The 6,480-nt window shown below is 47.4% G+C and overlaps 1 long non-coding RNA gene across 1 annotated transcript in view; it reads right to left on the bottom strand.

Annotated features, from left to right (window-relative positions):
* Positions 1-1,433, bottom strand: part of LOC116456658 (uncharacterized) — a 9,253-nt gene extending 7,820 nt beyond the window's left edge. The window contains exons 1-2 of the long non-coding RNA XR_004244774.1: positions 1,287-1,433; positions 458-540 (exon numbers count right to left, since the gene is read on the bottom strand). This is a non-coding gene — a long non-coding RNA (uncharacterized LOC116456658). The remainder of the gene's footprint in view (positions 1-457; positions 541-1,286) is intronic.
* Positions 1,434-6,480: the final 5,047 nt, after the last annotated feature.

Genomic DNA, 6,480 nt, shown 5'->3' with positions numbered 1-6,480 from the left:
TGCTAGTGTGAGTGTGTGTTAGTGGGTGACGTCCACCGTACTAGTGTGTGTGTTAGTGGGTGACATCCACCGTGCTAGCGTGTGTGTTAGTGGGTGACGTCCACCATGCTAGTGTGAGTGTTAGGGGCAGTGTTGTGGAGGCGTCACTGGGTAAGGACAGGAGACAAGGGCCTGTCAGTGTGACTTTTTTATCTGGTATAATTTTATATGCTTAGGCAGAGAAAGTGAGATGATCACCTACTAGTTAATTCATCCAAAAATATTTCTTGAATGCTAAATATTTTGCCAGGAATTGAGAGTGAAAGATGAAAATAGTTGTTCACTGCCTTCAAAAAATAAAAAATAAAAATGGAGAGTCTAGAAGGGAAGGAGACCCAGGCCATCATGTGCATTTAGGGAGGTGTCTAAGGGCATGGTGCTTCTTTCTGTCTGGGTGCAGGCACCATCAAACACTCACCTTGTGACAGTCTTCCTAGTGGGAAAGATTATTTCAGTGGCCTCCATTAGTTGTGTCAAAGCAAGGCAGAAATCATCCGTGTTCTAGGAAAAGGGAACAAACAGAAATCCACCTCGTGATGTGTCTAGTTTATGCTCTGAGCATAAACCAGAGCTTTCTGGTTATCAGGGTGCCCCCAGATGGAGCGCTGTCTTTAGGAGACCCCCTACTTTGCTTTTTCCAGAGGTGGTGAGAGACAGATTGGGCAACAGCTTGTCACCAGGCACAGTAAGCATGGATTGGTTACCTAAAAAGAGTGACCTGTATGGATCTTTCTAAACCTAAGGGTTTATAATTCTGTTAAATGATCAGTGAAAAAAAAAAAAGTAAAATTGCATTCAAAAGTGTGTTTACCTTGTGGGTAACTAACAAAGAAGTGAAGTCAGTGGCTCCACAAAAGCCAAAGGTTTAGAAACATGATCTCCAAAGCCGCTCCTCAATGAGATACCTGGACCTAACTAAACAAAATGTTTGTCTGCAGCTCAAAAGATTTATTTCTGTCATTCCTAAACAGTGAGACATCTCCCAAGCTGCAGACAATCACTCACGTGCTGTCAGCTGCCTCTCCAGGCTGTGAGGACATCATCGCTGAACTGCCTCTCCTCTTACACTCCATTCCCCTTTGGGGTCAACATCACACATTTCTAGAATATCTAACCGTGTTGAAGAGGGTAGCTTTTGACCACAGAACTGAGTTTTTCTCTTTGCACAGAGTTAATTGGCCATAAGGGGCCTGAGTCTCTGTCTTGCTCTCATTAGCACCAAATTTTAACTAAATGGCCCGACTGACCCATGTCCAGAGCCAGCCTCCTCATCAAATGGTAAGATGAAAGTCCTCTGTGGCGCTTGTCATTCATTAGCATTTACATGGTGATGGTTGAGGCTCGGGAGGCTGTGGGTCTGAGGGGAACACACTGGAAAACTTCTAAGGTTCCTTCCAATTTGGCATCCTGCATTTTTATGACATGCCTGTGACGCCAGGATAGGACATTATATGGCAAGTATTGGAAGCCATTTGCCTGAGACGGTGCCCGGGTGAGGGTGTGCCCCAGCTCCAGGAAACCAAGCCAAGGGAAGATAATTAACGCTAGCCTCACACAGCCTGCTTAGGCCCGGGATGATTCATTTTCAGCCAATATTGTGGGCAGCCTGGATATGGCTAAAGAGCGTGAGACCTACGGGATGCCGAGCAAAGTTTGCTGAATGTATTTGGAGGGAATGGCCATAGGACACAAAGCTCCTTCATTCCTGTATTCATGTATTCCTTTACCGGCTCACTGCTTCCTGCGCACAGGTGATGTGTAGAGGGTGAGCCAGGGTAGGGATGTGCAGGTGGGGACTGGGTTTCTGGGAGCCTGACCTTGAGGGCTAATGCATAGCTATTGAGGGATGGCGTTGAGATCTCTGCGTTCTTCGTCCCTTGCACAGTGTGTCTGGGTGTCCTCAGCATTGTGAGCCACATTGGCTCCTGGAAGTCTCTCCTGTGAACATAATTTCCAGGAGTCTCCCTGCCTCACTGGTAGAGTGCTGAGAACACAGATGGACACACCGCGAGTGCTGAAGGGAGAGGAGGCTGGCAGTGGTTCTCACCACACTCTGGCTGGCTATACTCGAGATAGCGAAGGCATGCGAATTAAGCTGTGATATATCTAAGTGTTCTCTGTCTGGAAAGAGAAGAAATGGTAGAATTATAAACGCTCAAAGGAGCCTGGGGGACTGCCTTAGCCTGAGCTGCTTGGATCGGGGCATGCAGTGGTTTGCAGACAAGAGCTGAGGAGGCGTCTTCATGAGGAGGCAGAGTTGAGCAGGAGAAGAAGCTGGTGTTCAGTGCAGGGGCAACTGAGGCCTCAGCGATTCTGGAGCTTCAGTGATCCTCTGGCTTGACTGGAGGTTGTCATCAAGCCAGTGGCTATCCCCTGAGAAGGGATGTGAACTTAGGCAAGTCAGTTCTCTGAGCTTTTAGCAGACAATATTGTCACCATCTGGGAGATGCTGCCTCAGCTGTGAGATGGGGATCCAGGTGGAGAACCCCCATGTCCACCACAAGGATCACCCAGTCTAATACTCCATCCCCTCACGAGCCCCCGATGTCATGCTTCTGACAGATGGTCACCGAGCTTCTGTTGGAAACTTCCAGGAATGACGTTCCTGCCTCATGCAAATGAGTTTATTCTGTTTTAGTCGAATTATCAAGCTATCAGACAAGTCTTTCTTTTATTGAGCTAAATATGTCTTTCTACACTTTTCACCCTTCCCTGACACAGGTACAAGAGGATAAGACATCGGCTGGCCCTATCTGTGGTAGAATAAGTTCATTTCTCCTTTCCATTCATACCCATTAAATAATCAATGCCAGTTACTATGTCCCTTTAATAACTTTTTATCTCTCAGCTAAATAATAGCTATGATAACATCAGAGCATAATCACAGGAGTGATTTAAAAGACTCAGGGAGAAAATATCTCTGGAATAATCTTAGAATTTATTTAGTCTTTGGTGGAGAAAGACTCGGTATGAATGGCTATGCCAGAGCAGGGCCCATGTTCTGATGGCCAGAGCCAGGCACAGGTGGTGGTACAGAATCCATCTCATGTATCGTGGAGTGCCTGGCCCTGAAGGATAAAGTTTGTTGATGAGGGTGGACCATGATTTCTGCCCCAGAGAGTTATTTTCCAGATACTTTTCAGAAGTGAATCCAGTGACATTTTAGTCCTACTTGCATTAGGTAACGCCACCGCCCCTCATGGCTTTGTACACAATGCAATTGCCATCCTTTTTGTGGCTCACAAAGGCAGCTGGACATAATAATGTTTCTGTATGGGCACTTTCTTTTTTGTCTTTTTTTTTTTTTTTTTTTTTTGAGATGGAGTCTCACCCTGTCACGTGTCAGCCAGGCTGGAATGCAGTGGTACGAACTTGGCTCGCTGCAACCTCTGTCTCCTGAGTTCAAGCAATTCTCATGCCTCAGCCTCTTGAGTAGCTGGGATTACAGATGTGTGCCACCATGCTTGGCTAATTTTTATATTTTTAGTAGAGATGGGGTTTCATCATATTGGCCAGGCTGGTCTAGAACTCTTGACCTCAGGTCATCTGCCTGCCTTGGCCTCCCAAAATGCTGGGATTACGGACGTGAGCCACCGCACCCAACCTGTCTAGGGACTTTCTGTGATGCTGTGATACAGACAGATATTCTGAGAGGACAGAGTATGTTGCCTTCTACCATGCAACTGAAAAATCCACAATAGAAAGAAACAGAATGGCAAAGTGTCCCTCACAGGTGGGCATGAGTGGCTCTTCCTTTCAGGCTGCAGTTTATGTGGCTGCAGCTGGATGTGCCCACCTTGGACGGGATCACTTGGGGCGCCCCCATGCTCTCTGCAATGCTCGTGTGCAGAGCTGTCGTAACACATGGGAATTGGAATGTCTGTCCTTAAAAGCTGCCTTTTCGTGGAAAGATAGAAACGTAAATAGCTTAACTATCCTTGGTTTCATCATCTGTACAAGGAGGAAACTGGAATAGATGATCTTCAAGTGTCTTTCACTTTAAGGATCTTGGAAATGATTTGAAATACACACACACACGCACACAAACACGTACACAAACACACACACAACACATACATACAACAAAAAACCCACAAACATATACACACACACACACACACACACACACACACATTTCATCATTATCTATCTATCCATCTATCTGATTTAATCGTAGGTTGTGACTGGGCACAGTGGCTCACACCTGTAATTGCAATGCTTTGGGAGACCAAGGCCAGAGGATCTCTTGAGGCCAGAAGTTTGAGGCTAGTCTGGGAAACATAGGGAGATGTCCATTTCTACAAAGAAAAGTAGCCCAGTGGCCCAGCATGGTAAAAAGCACCCTTAGTGTCAGCTACTCGGGAGGCTGAAGCGGGAGGATTGCTTAGGCCCAGGAGTTTGAAGCTGCAGTGAGCTATGAACACATCACTGAACTCCAGCCTGGGTGGTAGAGCAAGACTCCATCTCTCATAAATAAATAAATAATAAAGAATTAAAAAGGTGACAAGTATTAAGTAGAAAAAAAAACACCTTGACCATACTATCTTTAAGTCCAAAATTAGCATAATGTAATTAGTCAAGCAATTATTTCTGGCTGTTTAAATAGCAGTTTTGATTTTGGGAGGTGTGCTTTGCTCCTGGTCACCCGCCTTGTTCTTCATACTGACCGTCTCCCATCTGTGAAGCCTGTAGCAGAACCACTCTCATTTCTACTTTACAGCCTCCAAGGGAAGAGATCCGAGTGTCCTGTTTTGGTCACATACCCAGCCAGGCCTGGAGATCAAATCATTGAGGGAGGGCATTAGCCCAGCCTGGGCCAGGTATCCACCTGAAGCCATCAGCAGTGGCAGGGGCACGCTGGACAATGGCTGGTCTTCTGGGTGGGATGCCTGAGGGGGTGGGGGTCACCGGGGAGTTCAGCTGGCTGTACAGGGGGTTAAAATACAGAAACATCTGTGTACCAACTGGTAAATAGAAGTTGCTGTGAGCGCCCAGATGCCACAACTTAGTCAACAGGGTCTCTGAGATCCCCGACAGCTCCTCCCATCTAGCAACTAAAAGGATGACAGTTGGGACTGCAGGGAACTCCAGGCCCCTGCTCAGACACTGAGGCATCTCCCTTTGGGTCCCTTTGGTTGGTGAGTAGCCACTGTGTAGGACCATTCAATGTTTTGTTACTGCTAACCCTGGAATAGGGATGTTGTGGAGAGAGGGGGCTTGGGTGGCGGGAATGTTGTGAGTTCTCAGAAAAGCAGAGAGGGTGGAGTTGCAGACAAAACTCCGTTTCCAGTACAGTCCTGTGGGTTTGACCCGTGCAGTGGGACTTCCACCAGGCATTTTGCATTTCTAAGCCTCTTCTTCCTTATGTCTACAAGGGGTAAAATTGCATTCAGCCCTGTTGTGTGTAAAGTCCTTGGTATACAGTAGCCCAAAATAATTGGTCATTATAGGTGTATGGGTTTTAGAATCATAATCTTCCTAAAAAAAATGCACCTGGGGGGTGGCTGGGGTGCTAGAATGTGAAGGTGCACTCACAAGGCCCAGAACCGAGGGTGTGGTTTGGAGATGATTGGAGCCCTTGCCCGCTGCTCCCACTGCAAGCCCCACAGAGCAACTGGAGAACCTGTGATGGGGTGAAAATGGTAGAACCAGCTGAGGAGACCCTATTCTGTCAGCATGGCACTGGTATGGGTGACTACAAGAGACAGTCCATTTTTGGATGGCAACTTCCCAAAATCTCATCCCTGTAGGGTAGGAGTTAGCAGCCAAGGGTGATCTTTTTTCCCTCAAGGAACCTTCAGCAATGTCTGGAAACAGCTTTGGGTGTCACAACCGGGAGAATAGGGGCTACTGGTCTTGTGGGTGGAGGCCAGGGATGCTGCTGAAGCCCCTAGAAGGCACAGGGACCCTCACAATGAAGAATAATTGGACACCAAATCCCACAGTAGCCTCCCTTCTTGAGGCAGGGGCCCTGGAGGAAGGCAGCTGTGCTGATGGGCAGGCGTCAGCAGTGAGACGCTGTTTGGCCCCCTTTGGCAGCCAGGCGTGGCATGCTTGGTTGAATCAAGGACTTGAAAGCTGCCATGACCATAAACCTGCAGGGCTCAGGCCCAGGGTGTCCAATGAGGAGACAAGAGTTTCCCCAGCTCTTGGGTCACCAAAATATGACTTGGTATTAAAATTAATTTAAAATGCAATTCCTGTTTATCCAATAGATTCTACTGCCAAGCCCTGGGATGGGCACTGGGGCTTCAGCAGTAAACCAGTTGGGTACCTCAACCTCCCTCAACCTCATAGAGCTTAAATCCCAGAGTACAGTCCCAATCCCAGTAATCGTAGGTGATTACATGTTGGAGACAGAAGGTACAGCACAGTAAGGGACTGAAACAGGAAGGCCTCGCTGGGGAGGGGACATTGCACCTGAGATCAGGTGAAGAGCAT

The sequence above is a fragment of the Hylobates moloch genome, unplaced genomic scaffold (assembly GCF_009828535.3).
Source record: "Hylobates moloch isolate HMO894 unplaced genomic scaffold, HMol_V3 SCAFFOLD_17, whole genome shotgun sequence".
NCBI classification, from domain to species: Eukaryota; Metazoa; Chordata; class Mammalia; order Primates; family Hylobatidae; genus Hylobates; species Hylobates moloch.
The sequence above is the reverse complement of the archived record's forward strand: the minus strand, read 5'-3'. Positions and strand labels throughout refer to the sequence as shown.